At 39.8% G+C, this 19,680-nt stretch overlaps 1 long non-coding RNA gene across 1 annotated transcript in view; it reads right to left on the reverse strand.

Moving 5' to 3' along the window:
* LOC127530771 (uncharacterized) overlaps nucleotides 1-19,680 on the reverse strand; it is a 120,953-nt gene that overhangs the window by 16,761 nt on the left and 84,512 nt on the right. Inside the window, exon 2 of the long non-coding RNA XR_007937410.1 lies at nucleotides 13,091-13,229. This is a non-coding gene — a long non-coding RNA (uncharacterized LOC127530771). The remainder of the gene's footprint in view (nucleotides 1-13,090; nucleotides 13,230-19,680) is intronic.

Below are 19,680 nucleotides of genomic sequence, written 5' to 3' on the forward strand. Positions count from 1 at the left end.
AGCAATCAGTCTAATAACTGTAAACACTTGAATACTGCAGTGAGAGTAGTTGATAATGCTGCACAATGGATGCAATGACACTGCTAGAGGGCTGCACGAATGGAAGAATTAGGATGGAACAAGTGTTCAAAGACCACAAAGATTTTCTGGCCCGTGATGATGACTGACTAATAAGCCAATAGACTGCCTCAAGCTGGGTTCTTGGATTTATTTGGGTCCAGCATTAAACAGGCCGACCTGACAAAACTGTGTCATTAAGGCACAAAAACTAGTAGTGAGTGCTCTGGGAATTCTGGCAATCAGTTGTTATCTACAGAAACTAGCCAACAGCTACAGGATACAGTGAGTGAGAACACCCTAGAGAAATATCACGATTTAGAATTGCATTAAATTATGGTAAACTGCATTACTTTTGAACAACAGTATTTGCTCTTCATGCAGAGTACAAACATTTTTTTGTATGCCCACTATTATTTCTGATAACAGACTGAATATTCCTCGGCATGGAGGATACCAGTGTAGCATAAATTTCCGGAGAGATGTCCTGTCATTTTTCAGAGCATTTTTTTAGCTGCTCTTTGCTCGAGGGGTTGTGCTGCTCTACTTTTCTCTTTAAAATACCCCAAAGGTGTTCTTTTGCATTCAGGTCAGGTGACATATATTGGCCAGGTCATATTTTTCACTTTTTTCTGCTTTAGAAACTTGTGTGCTTTTGGCAGTGTGCTTTGGATCATTATCACGTTGAAATCTTCACGAGGCTGGGAGTCATCTTGTCTACTAGTCTGGTGTATCCACAGGCATTGATGACACTATTTATAAATTGCCATCTGACGCATGTGTGTGCTCCCAATATTTATCAGTCTTATTTTCATGCTCTTCCGTCAGTTTTAATCTTGCATGCTTATGCCATAGAGTAAACAAGTTTTTGAACTTTCAGCAAGGGACACCAACCATAGAAGTTAGCTCTATGTATTTTTCTTCATACTGGCTAAACTGTCATAGAAAATGCAAGTTTCCATTGAGAACCCTTGGGCCAAATGGGAAGAACTTGCAGTCTGTTTTTACAGAGTTCAGTTGTGTACGTAGTGCACTGTCCATGGAGGACATCCAATCTGACTGTAAATAGTGGTAATATGGATCATGCTGTATATCCTGATTACTGCTGCTGCTGTATTTTGACTCATTTTTAGTCACCAATCTTTTCTTGTTTGTGATGTCTTACCATCAGATAAAGTATTTGTTTTTGATTGTTCACTAAAGAAAACATCCCATTTGTCAACGTATATATTGCAATTACTAAGAGGTGATTCAACATTTAGGTGATATTGCACAGGGTTGTACTCATTTCTGTGTTCTGTGTGTGTGCATTAAGCCTGCCTTTCTGTCTAAAGAACGCTCCATTTCGGAGTAGCATATTTTCTTAAATTCTGTCTTAGCTCTGAGATATAGCACACATCCATGACTTCAATAATGCCTGTCATTTTGGATTGAATCATTAAAAGTCAAATTGAGTAGTCGATACATCAAGCCTCCTTACACTGTGGGAGACCAGACCTACATCAAAAGCCAATCTGCTGCCATGTCTGGATTTCAGAATCAAATTGGTACAATTGATTGTTCTCATGTTGCTGCATTGGTTCCATATGAAGCCAAATTCATTTATGTAAATTGAAAGCATCAATAAATGTCCACTTTAACTCAAACTTGGCCCAGACAAATGTAGGCAGGTGTCAGTGATGCCTGCTTCTTGGTAAGTTAATAAATATATGATAGAAATTCTAACCGTTTAAGCATGAAATCGCACTTGAAACAGCAGATCCTGTATTACGCATGTTTTTGCATTTGCAATTTCTGCACGAACCGTAATCTAAAGTGGAGAAGAAAACATTGCAGCTTTCATGTGGATCATCACTGGTGCTGAGAGGTGTGTCTGCTGCTACCATCAAAAGAAAAAACAACAGTTTTTCTGCATGACAATCGCACATTTCCAAAGTGAACAAAGTGATTCAGGAGCTCACCAGAAGCACGCTTGCGGTTTTCTTCAGAGTCAAACTGCAGAGAAAACATTTGGTGCAAACCACCCGAACTGTCTCTTACATCCATGTGAGTGCTCCAACACGCTGCTCTCCCAGTCACAGCACAGTCATCACTCGTGAGTTTTTTGGCCACAACAACACAATCGTTGTGCCTCACCTGCCTTACTCACCAGATTTGGTTCCCTTTGATTTGTTTCTCCACAAATAAAATTCAAGTTGAAGAATAGCTGTTTTGACACAGTTTAGAGATTCACTTCATCACCAGGTAGTGTTTCACATGTTAGAATCATGGGAATTACACAGAGCGTTGAAGCAATGGGAGTGCTGTGTTGCAGCACAAGGAGAAAGTGGCCAAATTATTATTATTATTATAATATCTTAAGATGACATTTGCTACCTCTTCAGGTGCTGGCTCCTCATCACATTTTTAAACTGGTGAAGCATACAAGAAATGCACTCCAGCGACATCCACGCCTGTGCACTTTCAATTGTGAAGCATGCATTTGGTCTACAAAAAATCCAGTTTTCAGTCTTTTAATGCTTCATTTGACACTTTTATTCACTCTGAAAAATGTATCTGCCAGATTAGGCTGTTTTGCAAATCATTGCACAGATGATTGGCCTTCCTCTCTCAGCATGAGGATCCTAACCAGCAGCCCTCCACCCATCAGGAGAGCCAGATTTTGTAATGTTGTTTAGCTTTTTAAACATCACAAGCGCCATTTGCTTTATTTCGCCTGCAATGACAGTAACTGGACCGACTGTGTCAGACAGGACCTGCCCAGTATAAGAGGTGCCAAATGCATGGGACACACCGGTGCTGTGGACGGCTGGATGCCCTCCCTCAGAACTTTCTCAATGGGAACTACGTCTCTACCATTCCAGGTTCAATGTGATTTAAAAAGGGAATAGTGCTTGCACTGAGACATGTAAGAAATCTGATTATTGTTGCTGGATGCCATCTATGGTCTTTATGTATACATACATTTTTAATTTGATGGTGAATATCTTTTGTGTTTACATTGCTTTTATTCTAGTTTTGCTGTACAATCTTTGGGGATTTAGATTTCTAAACCAGTTGCTTTGACTGTGTCATCCCGCTTGGCTTTTATCTTGTTGTAGTTGTTTTTATGTTTCATGCAAAATACTAAAAAATGCCTTGTTGCTGAAAGATATGATACAAACAAACCTGCTTTGCCTTGGTGATGCAGGTTGACATGTCTTGTTTTGAATCTTTAAAAAATACCAACAAAGTATAATTCATTTCTACATTCCTGAACTCAACAGATAATATTGTGAAGCAGTTTTTGTCCATACAGGTCATTCTTATTTTAAATATTTAGTATTTAAACTGTTTAGAAGGTTTATTTTTTTTAGTAATGTACAAAGCTGCCTTCCTCTTTCAACTTGAAATACTTTGTTGAATTTTGTTGTCTTACACAGATGAGTCAGACCTGTCTGCTGTACCTAAACCTTGAAAAAAATGGCAGATAAAAGAAAACCACTCTCCTTCACTTCGCTCCTGCTCTCCTTTCTTCTTCTTCTCCACCAGTTTCACTATTTCTGTTTTTTTTTTTTTTTTTCTTAAATGGCTTTCTAAGAAAACACAAGGTTTCTGGCTTTCTGTCATCTCATGATTCATGAGCTGGCAACAGGACCAGTTCACCTCCCACTGTTTGTGTAGCTCACTAATGAAAGAGTTTATGCTTGTGTGTGTGAGAATCTGTACCTGTGTGTTTCTGTATGTGCGTGTTTGTGTGTGTGTAGGATGGCCCTGAGAATACGGACGATCAATTTAATTGGTGCTGCAGATCATTTCTTCAATTTAAAGACAGACAACAAATTGTGGAGCAATCAGTTCAGCTATGATTGTATTTTATTTTATTTTTTTGAAACTTCAGCTGGACAGACTTTTGTCACTGAATTGGTTTAGCAACTGAGTTAACTGTTCCTCCAGGCAGCTGGGCCATTTAAATCTGTATGAACATATTGTGATGCCTCAGTAGTACTCAGGGTGTAAATAATAGATAGACCAGGTGTTACATGATGCCCCCCAGACCTTTGCGTGTTAGAGAAACCACAGAACAAGAAGTGTTGAACCATAACTCAAGAAAAATGTTTTAATCAATGCTCTTCTTTCAGAATCTCCTGGCTTGAGTGAGTTGTCCTTGAAGAACAGCTATTTCAAAAAAGACTCACCAGGAATAATTTTTCTCTTGTGTATACAACCAACGATGACATACAATTTAGTACTGGATATGTATTATCATCTTTTTTTAATCAGCATACATGCTAATAATAGGTTTGCAGGTTTCCTCGTTGCATTGGTTTGGGAGGTATAATTTATTTCTGTTCCAAGTTTGACTGACCAGAGCACAGTGATGCCATCAATGCCTCGCAGGCTGAAAATGCCTTGCTTAATTGTACACGTTTGTGTGATGTGCACACCTCTCATCCCTAGGCCTATTCTTCAAGAACAACATTGGAACTCTGCATCCTGTTTCACGCTGTGCAGATCAAACATCCATCGCTGAAAACCTAATTTGGTGGCAAAGAAGCTACAGTGAATTTTACAGTGGAAGAAAGAGGCTGTGATTTTCCTTTCTCTGGTACAGCAAAACGGTGAAAAGTTAGCATCAGGAGGAATGTTTTGCTGGTGTGTTTGTTAAGCATGTCCTGGAGCTGCAGGGAGCAGTGTACTGGGAAAACGGTGCATTATGGAAGAAGTAAGGGAGGGAGGTGGCAGAACGGAGGGAGGGAGATCTTTGATGAGGCCCCGGGAGTGTCTCTAATGAGAAGCGGTGTGAGAGAGCTGCTTCTTTCTTCCATTGCAAACAGAGCACTGCCACACTGTTATAATCAAGCCAAAGACATAACCAACGGCCGTAATTAAAAATCACAAAATCACTATTCTGCTTCATGCCTTCAGAAACACAAACTCCAGCAGGGGAGACGACGCTATCAAAGGCTTGTTTTGACAGCGCGATTTATACCGTTCCCAGAAACTGAGAGGAAGCAGTTTACTCTGTGATGTGTCATATTAGCTGCTTTCAGGAAGGCCAACAATAATGTGTGTGATGCATCATGTTAAATAATGGGTCTGGGGTATTTAAACATGCTCCACTAATCACATTACAAGGCAACCCCTCAAAATCCTTTGTGGTTTTACATGCAAGTTTGAAATGTTACAATTGATGGGAAATAAAGTGAAAGTATGTAGAATAGAGACAATTATTTGTGTATATTTGGCCATTGTAATGCTCTGTTTAGTCCAACATTTAGGCCGAGAGTAAAATATTTCACCAACCTCCTGAAAGACTTGCCATAAAAATGTCCATAGACATGTTTTTCATAGGATTCATCATCTTGTCGAATCAAAAACCAAAAACTTCAATTTGACCATTATTTTATTACTAAATGCCAGCAAAACTAAAAACATTTCCACCCTCCAAGAGAGCTAACCATGCATTTAATGCTGTTGAACAAATGCATGGAAACATCAGCACACTGGCAAAGTTTCATTGCAGAAATGCACTGACAATAAATAACCTCGAATCTGTGTATGGTTAGCGTATTAGCATGTAGCTCAAAGCACCATTTCCTTAAGAAACTGGTGGACCATGGTGGCCCAACACCTTACTTTGACACTTTAGGCTGGTTTTCCCTTTAGTTTCTCATCCATCTACATAACCAAGAATCCTTACTGGAAAACATGGACCTTTTTTCTTGACCTGGAAGATCCATCCATCCATCCTCTATACACCACTTTATCCTCACTAGGGTTGCGGGGGGTGCTGGAGCCTTTACCAGCTGACTCGGGCGAAGGCAGGGGACACCCTGGACAGGTCGCCAGTCTGTCAGAGGGCTACATATAGAGACAAACAGTCACACTCACATTCACACCTACGGGCAATTTAGAGTAATCAATTAACCTCAGCATATTTTTGGACTGCGGGAGGAAGCCGGAGTGCCCGGAGAAAACCCACGCATGCACAGGGAGAACATGCAAACTCCATGCAGAAAGATCCAAGGCCCAGGCCGGGATTTGAGCCGGGGATCTTCTTGCTGCAAGGCATATCTGCAAACCAGTACACCACTGTGCAGCCCGACCTGGAAGATGTTCACTGTAAAACATAAGTGGGTTCAAATCAAGTCAACACTTTCATTATCCACCCATGAAAACTATTAAATGATAATATATGTGAAGGCACACTGTATGAGAGAGGGTTGGAGGGGGAGTGTAACAAACTGTCAATGTATCAGGGATTTGTCAACATTTAAATAGACAGCCGCAGCTTTGGTTCACTGTTTCTTCCTGTCTCTCAACCAGTCTGCCTCTCCCCACACACAGTACATCACCACCAAACAATTTTCCAATTGACTGCACTTGTGCATGTACTTCTGTGGGCATAGATGCTGATGTATGTTTGTCTGTGTGAGTGTGTGTGTCCGTGGAGATCAGCAAAAGACCTTTATGTATTCTCCTGCAGTTGCGCTATGACTGGCAGATTAGCTCGACTTATTTGCACTGTTAAACAACGCAGTAGCCTAAACACACAAGGCTGCTCAATCAGTCAACTTCCTAATACAATAACCTGTCTTTCTAAAGCCGCAGTGTGGAACAAATTAACTTGCGTGTGTGTGTGTGCTTTCATTTTATAGATCAATATGTTATGTTGACAAGTTATAAAACTATATTAATTAGTCATCCTCTTGTCTTTGCTATGATCATCCTTGTCACAAACTTGTTCATGCAAATCTTATAACCTTCAACTCAGAGTAAAATTAGCTAGTTCCATTTTCCAAAAATAACAGTATAGAGCTCTTTGCTTGTCGTCGGCAAATAAAGCTATCAAGTGGGACAGATTAATTCACAGTCAGCCATTATCGAAAGCATTTGCTTAACTTACAGCTTGCCTCATTCTAAGCGGAACGCTTGAAATTTATGGCCATCTAACAACTTTGGAAATACAAGCCAGCTGAGCGTTTGACAGGACCAGACAGAGCTGTTAACAAGATTGAGAGAAAAAAAAAAACAATAGCATTCACATACAATGAGACATGGAAGAGAAACTACTGTTGGTTTAACAAACCAGCAAGCCCATTCTTTGGAAATGAATGCACTTTTCTAAATGCTACGGCAGCACTATGTTGTCACCAAAGCTATAAGGATATGAATAATGCAGAAACTGGATTAGAGTGACGTATAGTATTTGTTCAATGGTCATTTGCTGCATAGTATGATTTTCTCATTACCAGGATCCCCTTTTTATCACCACAGTTCAACAGTCATATTGTGGTAATGGACATAAAGAAAGCAGGAAGAATAATGTGCTCCATTATGTTGTCACTACTGTATATTTAATAAACTGCCGGCAAGAATGCAATATGCTCATGGAGGGTGAGCTGTTGAAAAGGAAATTAACACTTAACTGCTATGCAATATTTTGTTGTATTAGCAAAACCAGCATGCTTATTATCAAAATTATAATTGCGTCAAACACAGAAAAGTGAATTTAACATAACTAAGGACTTGAAATCACAAACCACATTTAAGACTCTGGTCTCAGCTCGTGTCACACCTGGGAATTGCTAATTAAAAATCAATGCTTTAATGCAGCTTCATCAGCGCACTCCATTTCACAGGCCACGTGCAGGTAGTTTGCTTCAGTTTTTAATTACACTTTGCATGCTAATATGGAAAATAAACCAAACATTTACCAGTAGGGACACCTTTTCATTTCACGCTGGGATGCTCTCTTGTGTTTATGAAACAAGTGAGAGTGTCTGCCGGCGCTTCAAAAAAGGATGATGTGTGTCTCCTTACCATCAGGGCTTAATTGGCTATTTGCAATATCTGCAAAATATCTTGGAACTGATGATGCCTTTGTCAGAGGCGTGAGGACTGCTTTGTCTAAGTCAGACTAGCGTTAGATGATAGTATTGGAACAGCTAACTTGGTTATTAAAATAAGTCATACTGAATGATCTGCATGATTTGGAAAGTAGCCTGAGTTCAAAGATCACATTGAACTTAGGCTATTTTTTTGCAGACAACCTAGACATTTCAGGAATTATTTTCCTATTTGACAAATCTGCAGCTCACTTTACATTCAGAGCCAATGCAAAATGTGCTGTGCTTTTTGTAGTGTAGAGGTCAGTTTAGGGAATGGAGACAGCAGCATTTATGCTACAGATATACAATTAATGTTGCCTTTTATTCCCTAACCTTAAAGGGAGATACAGTAGATTAAGCTTAGAAAAATTACACCTTTGCATATATTACCTTGCCATTTGATGTTAAAAAATCTTGTTCTTGAATATGATCATATAACAGGATTGCAAAAGGGTTGCATGTTACATGGTTGAAACAAAAATTACAGACTTACAGCGTCTTTTATCTCTGCCCCAGATACCTGTCCTGCAAATTGTATTGAGACAAAGCAGAGTGTCACTGCAAACACAGACACTGTGACTGCAAAACAAAAGCGTGGTTGCGAAGCTCAGCTGCACATTATGATTGGATATAATACACGTAATTGTTCCTGTGGGGAAACTTGTGTTTGGTCTCACGGCGGTGGTGATCCACCATAATTACATATCATAAAACCAAGCTGAGCATCCTGCCATCAGGTAGATAACATGTCCTACAAATTCACAGTAAGCAACACATTCAAATGTCCACACACAACATCTAAAACATTGTGGTTTCATCTGTTCATTTACAATAGCTAATCTCTTGTTGTTTGGTAGTTTAATTGCCATATTTAATTATTGTCTTGCCTTTAACAGTTTGCTTACATTAAAGTAGCCCTTGTTCATAATGTGCCTTGTTTTAACAACAACCTTATACAGCCATGTTATTCTGTTGTTGCACGTTCATGCACATTTGCCTGATGAAACAGTGAGCAGGTTTAGGACCAAAACACTTAAACATTGTGCAATAAAGTGATCTGTTGGTCCAGCCTGGACTAAAAATGTTCACAGTTGATTCTCCACCAAACTTCATCATCATCTGTGTGGAACAGATTTTCATAAGAGCTCACCTAAATGATTGATCAGCTACAGATTGCAACTGGCCAGCAGATCAATCACAGATTTCAGATTAAACATCATCTTGAAACACACGTTTATCATTACATGTTACAAAAGCATAAAGGAGACTCTATGACAGACCACTGTTACAGCGCATCAAGCCAAGAGTTGCAGTGACATCAGAGAATCCGACAACATGACGTAGTTGACAGCAAGAACTGGAGAAACCCTGGTGAGCATTGATGCTGACTGATCTTGGTTCTGACAGACAGCTGTCAGACATGCTGTCCAACCACAGGTTGTGCAGAAACCATGGTCATAGCCCCCAGTCCTGAAAAGAGAGCCAGCACAGCAATGCCCCAAGTGCCCAATACCCCAAGAGGGGGCGACTCCTCCAGTCGCATAAAGAACGTAGAAATATGAGAGAAAATGACTTGATTCCTAACTTGTTCTGATACCTCAGTGAACAATGGCCTGTTCTAATATGACATGTTCTAATAAAGCCTTTTTCAGACATGGGTAATGTAACACTTCTGACTTCATCCATTGGTTAAAATTCTGTCATTCCGACTTACAGTAGGTCACTTTTTCACGCACATGGAACCTTTCATGCACGACTGGACAGTACATCAAGAGATGAGTGTGTGTGTGTGTGTGTGTGTGTGTGTGTGTGTGTGTGTGTGTGTGTGTGTGTGTGTGTGTGTGTGTGTGTGTGTGTGTGTATTTCTAACAAAGGCTCAAGGAGGTGCAGAAATCAGAAATAACAACAGGGTCTTTAACTTCTTTTCTCTGATGCCTTTGATGTTTTCTTCAAAGTCTGCTGTATGTACCAAAAATGTGTATAGATGTATGAGAATTAATTTCTATATTTTTATTTAAACAAGACTGTGCAAAGCAACCGTCCACACATAAGAACGAAACAAAAAAAACAAAAACAAAATAAGGCTGAAAGGGATGAAAATGATGACTAGTCGTTACTTAGATCTTAGATTGCAGTAGGAATTGTGTTTCTTTATTACAGCATCTCAAGCTTTGAGGATTAATTGAAGCTGTTAAATTGATTAAGATTGCTAAATTACTCCTCTTAACCCAGAGCACTCTACTGAGTTCCATAACAACTGCAAATTCAGTGAGATTAAAAGGAACCACCTTTGCATTGGCAAAAGAATGATATTTTGATATATTTATTACACTCCCCATGGGGCAGTTATGGGATATATAAATCTAGAGTATAGTACATTAATTGAGTTGAGCTGTCAAAGCTAAAATAATTAGCTCATTATTTTAACTGTAATACACAGAAACAATATTTTTATTTTTATAATATTGGCTAAAATATTTACAGTTTTATAAGTGACTTCTACAGTTACATGTTCTCCCCTTGGGTATGAATCTAAGCACAAATAAACCTCACATGCTTCCAAAAAAAACTTACTTAGACCTTTAAAAAGAATGAGGTTTTCAGATCAATAAACTCCTGGCAAACAGTAAAGCCACATTCATTAAGGCCTTTATAAAACACATATTTCTTCATGGGGGACTTCAGGGTCCTCCATTAAGCTTGATTAATTAATTAACCTTGTGCTAGTTTTAAATGACCTGCCTGAGATGAACATACTGATAATGATAACCCATTCACTTAAAGCAAGGAAACAAACGGTGCCTTAAGAGGGCTGCTGGCAACACCTGAAGAAACAGTTTGATCTAAGCTGGAGGCGGAGGTGAGAAAAACACTTGCATTTTAAAAACACCAGCCCTGTTCAAGAGCACAAGCTAAATGCCTCTGCATTTATTCACACTGTGTCATTTAAATAGAAAACGGTCAGTAGTTAATTAATGTTTAAGTTTGGAATACACAGCACAGAGTGAATACATAATGCAGTATACTGTAAATAAAACCTTATATTGTATCACCAGTTTATGATCCCTACAATTTATCATCCCTACAATTCTTACCTTTTTTTTTTTTTTTTTTTTTTTTTTTTAGTGGTGGTGGTGGTGGTGGTGGTGGTGGTGGGGGGGGGTGTCCATACAGGCACATTCATCAATACCCCATTAAATGATTCATTGATTGTAGGCAAGGAACTCATAACTATGAAGCTGGCGATCATCAAAGTCTGTCAAGTCAGTTCCCTATGTGTATATCTCACTGTTCAAACAACAACACATGAATGTTACTAATCCATTCAATTAATCTTTAAACTTGTGATGCGATCTTTCCCTTGTGTCAGCAGTTCATTGGTTTTTAGGATTTTGCAATTACGCTGGTACAGTTTGAGTTATTGTTTTGAGTTCAGCGGAAACCATTTTATTTTGAAATCTATAGAATTAAATTATGCACAGAAAGATGGGAAATTTATTTTTGTAAAATTTAAAGAATAAGAATAAATCAGTAATTAATATAATGAAGACCATCCCTCTCTGTTCATCCATCCATCCATCCATCCATCCATCCATCATCTCTCTCTCTCTCTCTAACGTCACACATCATAAGCAAATGCTGGTATCATCTATACACCGCTTAATCCTCATTAGTCGCAGGGAGGCTGGAGTCTGTCTCAGTTGACTTAAGGTGAAGGCAGGGGACACCCTGGACAGGTCACTAGACCATGACATAGAGACAAACAACCACACACACCTATGGACAATTTAGAATCATCAATTAACCTCAATATGTTTTTGGATTGTGGGAGTAAGTCGGAGTACCTAGAGAAAACCCATGCATGCACAGGGAGTACATGCAAACAGAAAGATCCCAGGCACAGGACATGGAGGTGAAGTGGGGATGTTCTAGCTGTGAGGCAACAGTGCTAACCACTGAGTCACTGTGCAGCCCCTCTTTGTTCATGTAATGAGACAATAAATATTGGTTTTGAATAATAATGTGTCACTCTTGTGTTTTTCCACAAAAAACAAACAAAAAAAAAAAATGGTTATGGCCTGGTTAGAATTTCTCATTGAAACATCCAGACTCAATGAATTTGCAAATATTTTGTAATGGACACAGAATATATACAGAATAGGAAAGAAATACTTTACTGTTCCACAATGGGAAATTTTGTAACTTCATTGAAATTTAGTTTTCAGTGTACATAAATTGGATGTTACATCAAATGGAGGGCTTCATGTTTCCACACGTTATTTCCAGGGTTGTTGTGATGTCACAAATCCTACTCGTGTGTGGATGTGTTCAACTCAGATTAAAGATGAGCAAGGAGAAACTTCTCCCCTTCAACAGATGGATGTGAAAACCGACTCTACAGTCAAACTCTGCACATGCATCATGCTGTACAGCGAAGGCCACTAATCCAAGCAATGAAAAGCAAAAAAAAGAAAAAGTTTTTGAGCGCCACAAGTGTCACTTGGCAACCTTCAAAAAATGGCACCGGCTGCATTTTTATAACAGATATGGCCTGGCTCAAGTACAGGGACATCCAGGATGAAAGGAGTTAGTTACCATGACACTATGCAGGCTAACAAAACATCTTCCATAAATAAAATAGCAAAAGATTAGAGTCTTTTAGTATTTCAAATTTCATAACATTTAAACTTCCTTTAGTGTCATAGACCTTGTGGTGTTCTCTCACTCAAATCAGCTGCTTTTCATGTAAGAAGGCCAAGCAGACCCTGGTCATTATCCTCAATTTAAAAATAAAATATTTCAGAGATGTTATATTTTAGAGGGCTCCATTCTAATATACCATTTGATACTGTAATTCTGAACATATTTTAGAGTAGAATATGAGAATGATGATAACTGTATGTTACATAAATTATAGTATAATAACAACTACAAAGAATAATGAATCATTGGATTAATCTCTTTCCAGGTAGAGAGAGAGAGAAAGAGAGAGAGAGAGAAGAAGAAATCCCGGTGTGCATTGTTGAAATATTACTTGATTAAATGTTAAATTTAAATGCGCTTTGAAGGTTAGAATTTCAAACAACAGTACTTTCCAGAGCATCCTCTGAACTCTCTGTCTTTATTTTCTAAAATGCATCAGCATGTGTGACAGATACCTTCATCAAAATGATCCTGGCAACAAGGGGGATGACAACGCTTCTCAGTAGAAACAGCTGTGCTTGAACGATAACCGAGTCATACCGTGGCAGGAAACACGGGGCTTAAATCCTCTGACTTCCTGTCCAAGTTTGACACCTGAAGAAGGGAGAGAGGAGAGATGACATACGACCCTGTCACCCGAGCTTCACAGGATAGAGCGGCTTGTGAAACTGTGAGAAATGACGCAAAGTATCCACTGACAAGCGCACGCACACACACACACAGAGTTAGTCATACTGTACACATATGCATGTTTATCAGCCACTTGCTACTTGAGGACTTACTTTCATTTTTAGGGTACAATCCTCTTAAATTCAGTCAAGCAGCGAGGACAAGCCAACCTGCTCAGATACACAACAGTGCATGTGAGACTAGAAAATCTGAAAATACAGGAAATCATGTGCTTTTTCATGATCCTTCATCAAAATAAGTCTGAAGCAATAATCTACAATCAAGCTGTAGCACGTTATCATATATTTTCTAATTTTTCCATTATCATGAAATGCCAGCATCGACGAGGAAGGGTCATACAGAGTTGCCAGGGCCAGTTCGGCTTTTGGTCGACTCAGGGACAGAGTCTGGGAAAGAAGAGGGATCAGCCTTCAGACCAAGCTTAAGGTGTACCGCGCAGTCGTCTTGCCCTCACTATTATACGCCTGCGAAACTTGGACGGTGTACAGCCGGCATGCCAAACAGCTGAACTCCTTCCATATGAGGTGTCTCATAAACCTGCTGCACATCAAATGGCAGGACAAAGTGCCAGACACAGAGGTGCTCCAGCGAGCCCAGATGGAGAGCGTCCACGCGATGCTCAAGCACTCCCATCTCAGATGGGCAGGACATGTGTATCGCATGCCTGACGAGCGACTACCAAAGAGACTGCTCTATGGTGAATTGAAGGAAGGCAAGCGCTCCCAAGGAGGGCAGAGGAAGTGATATAAGGACACACTGAAAGCATCCCTGAAGTTCTGCGGCATTAACCCTGACACCTGGGAAGCAACGGCACAAGACCGTTATGAATGGCGCGCAGTGGTCAGCTCTAATGTGTCAGGATATGAAATGAGGCGTGTGGAGGAGCAGGAGCAGAAACGCCAGTGTCACAAAAACAGAGTGACTACCACCGCTCGGTCCGGCTCGCCCCCGGCATTTGCCTGTCCACACTGTGCGAGACTTTTTCGAGCGAGGATTGGGCTGATCAGCCATCTTCGCACCCGCAAGACCCTGTGACTCAGGAAGTTGTGGTCGTCTTCGCCTGCGAAGGACAAACAACAACAACAACAACAATTACCACTAAACAAAGCACATCTGCAGCCGATGTAAATTATCCACATTAAAGCCAAAGTATTGGAAATTGGTACACTCTAAAATAAGGGTGGCTCAAGATGGAAAGTGCAAAGAGAGGGTCACTGAAGCTTTCATTTGATCCTGATAGGGGACACATGAAAATCTAAACCTCATTTTCTGGCAAAGAAACTGTATAAACATTTGATTCAAAACCACAAACGCCAACCTCAAACTCTGTGGGTTGAAGTCAGTAGGGTCCATCCAATTGTTAGGGTTATTGTACTCAAGATCAAAGTGGATCAACTAAGGGACTGTGCAGATCTACTATTGTATATAGAGCATAACTAGACATGCATAAGACAACGTTGAAGCACTGCACTGTGCATGTGACCCAAACATTGTTTACTCTTAACCAGTAATCACAGTTCAGAGTCGAGCTTCATCTCCGTTCTATTAGCAGCTCAACAACCCTTGCCTATGAACCCGAATCTGTCTCCATTTTTTTTCAGGTCAGTTTCTTGTGATGTACGACTTCTGCTAGTTTTACCAAGGGACTCGGAGTGTTCACAATGTGTTTACTTTTCTGCTCCACAGTGCAGCCTGTGTAACTGCTACTCTGATAGCAGGCAGCACTGCTTGGGGATTTGGGACAAAGCCTCTGCACAAGCAGACTATATGTATGTGCATGGTAATGCGCACACACCACATGCAAACATGTGCACACATATGTATTGAAGCAAACACACAAACAAATAAGATGCAGGTGTGTGTGGTACATCATGCTTTGGGGTTGTGGCAGTGATAGATGCTGCAGAGAAAGAAAATCATACATATTGGGTGTGTACAATGGCTCCTGGGTTGCACACACGTAAATCAAACTATAGCCAGGAGCTGGATTTTCACTGACAACAAAATATCTACGTTCTTGCACTGTACATTTATACCTATCACTAATATGTACACTCAAATACATTATTCCTGTGCAGATGTAAGTAAACAGTATGATATTTTTTAACTTTTAATTAACTTTATTTGGTTTAAATTAGTCCTGATATGGTTTATTTCTTCCTTAGATCTGCTTCTTGTTACAGTTTGGTGTTTTAAGTTCTGAAAGTATCAGTCAGTCCATATATTTTTGGACAGTAACAGGTTTGTTTTTGCAAGTTTGCCTCTGTACACCACCTCAGTTAGTTTGAAATTACATGACCAAGATGTGAATGATGCCCTGGGTTCAAAATTTAATTCAAGGAGTTGAATAAAATATTGCATTAACTGTCAGTCATTTTTTGACACATTCCTTCTATTTTAACAGGCTGCAAAAATAATTCAATGAATTCATGTAAATTTAAATATAAGGATTTTTTTTTAATACTTGGAGGCAAAGGCCAAGTTTTTGCCCAAGCCTTTACAGCAGCTGCATTCAGTAGCTGACCACTTGTTTGTGGGTCTGTCTGTCTTCAGTTTGTCCTCAGTAAGTAGAAAGCAGATAACTGACTGACCTTTAGGAGCATATAGGTTTTTTGTCTTAAAAAGATATCTTGGTTTGCTTTGACAGTATGTTTAGGTTTTATCAATCTGTCCTATGAAGTATTGTTCTATCAGTTTTGCAGCATTTGACTGAATCTGCAAAAAAAGAAGATCTCTATGTCTGCTTCAAAGTCATTCTTCTACCTGTAGCAACCGTCACAGCACCAATACACACCAATGACCCAGTTCCATTGGCAGATAGATAAAGGCTGATGCCATCACACTTTCCCAACCATGTTTAACAGATGATGTGGTCTGATTGATGGTTGATTTGGTCACTTCTAAGGATTCTGCTTTCTTGCTTTCATTTTTTAAACACCTTTCATCTCCTTATTCCTCATAACAAGGAAACAGGCCACACCTGGCCGTGCCAAGAAATCTACTCTCCATTTACGTTTGAGAGTGTGAAAATGGAGGTACCATGCAACAAATGCCTGTAATTCCCAAAGAGTTAAACCTCTGCAATCAAAGCTGAAAGTCTACACTCAAAGCTTGATTGCTTCAGAAACTGTCACTGTCTACAAACGAATGGACGTGACTGTATGTAATTCTCCCACCGGGTTTTGTGGACGAGTGAGTGTTCTACTCAAATGTTTACCAGGATTAATCAAGTTAAAAAGTAAGTAAATTTATCACTTTGCGAAGTAAATGTAATTTTGTCATCATGGAATGAAATTGTTCAATGACTTCAAATACTACAGAGGCAGATTTTGGGTTATGAAGGTATCAGAATTATTTTGGACTCCTCACACCACGTGATTATGCAAAGACTGTTCCTGTTCTTGTTTCCATTTAAGTTTGTGTTACTGAGTTTGGAATTATTTGCTGTAAATACATGTTTGGATGTTTCAAGTTGACTTGTTTTTGCACAAATTTGCATGTCGGGATGATGCTGGGTACTACAACAAAATCAGTGTTTTTCATTTTTATCCATTCGAACTGCAGGTTTCAACAAATTTTTGTGGCAAACCTCATTCGGGCATGTGATAAGATTTCTATAGTTTGTTCAGAAAAAAACAAACAAACACAAAACTGCTCCTTGGCTTGTTGCTACTGAGCATCATGGCTCGCTGAGGGTCTGTGCCTCTGCTTTAGAGGAAAAGGAGATGGCTTGTAGGGGTGAGGCATAGTTATTTTTTCAACAAGTTCTTTAGAGTTCACCAATGTACTGCATATACCCGCACCAATACTGCATCATTAAAGAAGAACCTCTGGGGCACATATTCATAATTTGGTGGCTGTGGTGGGAGACTCTTGACTTTGAGGTTAGAGATGGAACCATGACTGGAGGTTGGGTCTCTCAATCTCAGCCAAGGAGGGTGGATTTATGTGTAGAAGATGTGCTGCCTCTAGAAGAACTCCAGCTGAAGGCTAAAAACTCTCCCCTTGAATTTAAAATACTGTAGATGAATCTCTACAGATTGTACTTTATATGCAAGCAATGAACCAAGTGCAAAAAATATGAAATATGCAACGAAGATAAGATATAACGTGCACAATTGCCAAAAATGTATGTGCAAAGGAGTTCATAGCTACTGTGTTGAATTTCAGGTTATGTACCACGGCAAACTCTACAAGGAACAAAAAGTATTAAATTAACACTGAAGGAGAAACTTTGTAATACATTTGTCCCCATTTCAGCAGAAAAGCGTTAGCTTATGAGCAATAATTATCAAGAGTATCATGACTCAAGTCCACACATACAGAGCACCCTGTGATACTGAGGAGTGTGAAGAGAAGCTAGTCAAAAAGTGTCAGAAACTCACACCAACGCAACCACACTTGTTTGTACACCTAGTGCAAAATATGCACACAAGCTAAGCTCTTCCTCCAAAATACTTCACAGCCAGTCATAACGATAGTGGCAAGCCAAAACAACAAGCACCTTGTTAACGCTTTATTATCGCCCTGCCTTTGTTAGCGATGGCAAACAGCTCCGCAGTGACTTTGCATCTCTGTTGATGTGTATTTTACAGAAATGTTCATCTTTCTGCATAGACACAAAACATATACACTTTCATGTTTTCATATGTGTATACTCAGTTCAACACTTACAGCCCAGTAGCTGTGGATACACTCCCACAATTGTGACATTTAATAGTCACTCTCTATCTCGCAAACACATGCATACATATAACACTCTCCTACACAGGGAACCATGCTGTGTGTTAAGCGGCGGGACCCAGATGGCTGCCACCTGGTGTGTGCTGATGGGCTCCTGCAATGGCTGTGGACAGGATACGGACACACACACAGATGGTGACCCACTGAGAGTGGACGGGAGATGGACGTGCTGACTATTGATTTGCTCAGATCAATGATTCACAACCTGGTCATCTGACACTGGGGGAGTTGCACCCACTGAGCTGGCACATTGGCTTGGCACATTTGGCACACATCACTGCCTCTATGCAGGGCACGAGTCAACTAAGTTTTAACCGAAACTATCATTTCAGTAAATAACAAAACAGGATACGTTCAGAAACGATTGCTCAGGCAGTATATGGAACAAATACAGCCTCGCTATTATGAATCCATCAAAAAACGAGGACTTATATATGTATACCAGGACAAAAAGCTATATGGTTTAATGGCACTAAAATGCCATTTGTCGAATCCGTTTAAATGCAGTGAAAAGGTGGTGGTGGGTTAAGCCATTTCATTGCTTCTTGTTCAGTTATGTTCCCTGTTGTAGGCAGTTAAAAGGTTGCCCTCACATGATCTGAGACGTGTTGTGTGCAACTGCAAGCGTTAGACCCAGTAATTTTCACTCCATTTTTGCCTCATTGCTATTCATGTTAGCTGAGTAGTTCAATGCCACAGCAGCTCTTTGTGTTTGCAGCATCCATTTTTCATACTTGGACAAAGACCGACATACAAATATCAAACTCTGTAAAATGTAGAGAAAAAATAAGGAAGAACACTGACTTTACAGAACAGCCTGATGACGCAAGTATAAAATTTTCCTTTATATACCATATAAACATAACATAGGTGCTTCTGATTTTTCAGGTTCATGACCTCTCTGGTCCCCCTGTGAGGAAGCCTCTTTTTCTAACTGAGTATTCTGGAATGTTAAAGTCACAGTGGGAGAAAATGATGGGGCGGATATGTTAATTTGCCGAGGCAATTAATGCTGAACACCCCAGAAGCCATTTAAGTTTCTTGGCTTATTAATTATGCACTTTGTACATACTAAAATATCCTCCTATACTGAAAAAAAAACGAGCTAATTAGTACCTCCAAAAATTAGTAATTTTTCTTCTTAAGACCTTTAAATAGGACAAGCGGAGCAAATAAAGTGTGTGAAACCAAGCCAAGTTATCTTTTAACCTTGCTGTCATCCCTCGCTCATCGTTCATTCCTACATCTTACCTTCCTTTCATGGCTGTATAACCTTCTCTAAAAGCATGCTCAGGCATTTTAAGAGTTTATTATTAATGTGCTTGCACAATGTGCTCTTCAGATTGTCAGCGTTAATCAGGCGACTTCCATCCTTCTGTTCAGCGGATGAAGCAAACACACTGCACTTCCTTGTCAGGTGTTGAATTACTTCATCTCAGTGCCTATTTGCCGCCTCCAAAGTAGCCCTGTTGTCACGGTTACCTTTTGAGCACCTCATTATTCATAAAGGTCATTCTGGGATCTAAACTAAGATGAAGGAAGGAGGGATGAAGGAAAGAGGCAGATTACTTAACAAGACAAAAGTTCTTGATCAGTTCACTGTTGAATGAAG

Source organism: Acanthochromis polyacanthus, chromosome 2 (genome assembly GCF_021347895.1).
Source record: "Acanthochromis polyacanthus isolate Apoly-LR-REF ecotype Palm Island chromosome 2, KAUST_Apoly_ChrSc, whole genome shotgun sequence".
Lineage (NCBI taxonomy): Eukaryota > Metazoa > Chordata > Actinopteri > Pomacentridae > Acanthochromis > Acanthochromis polyacanthus.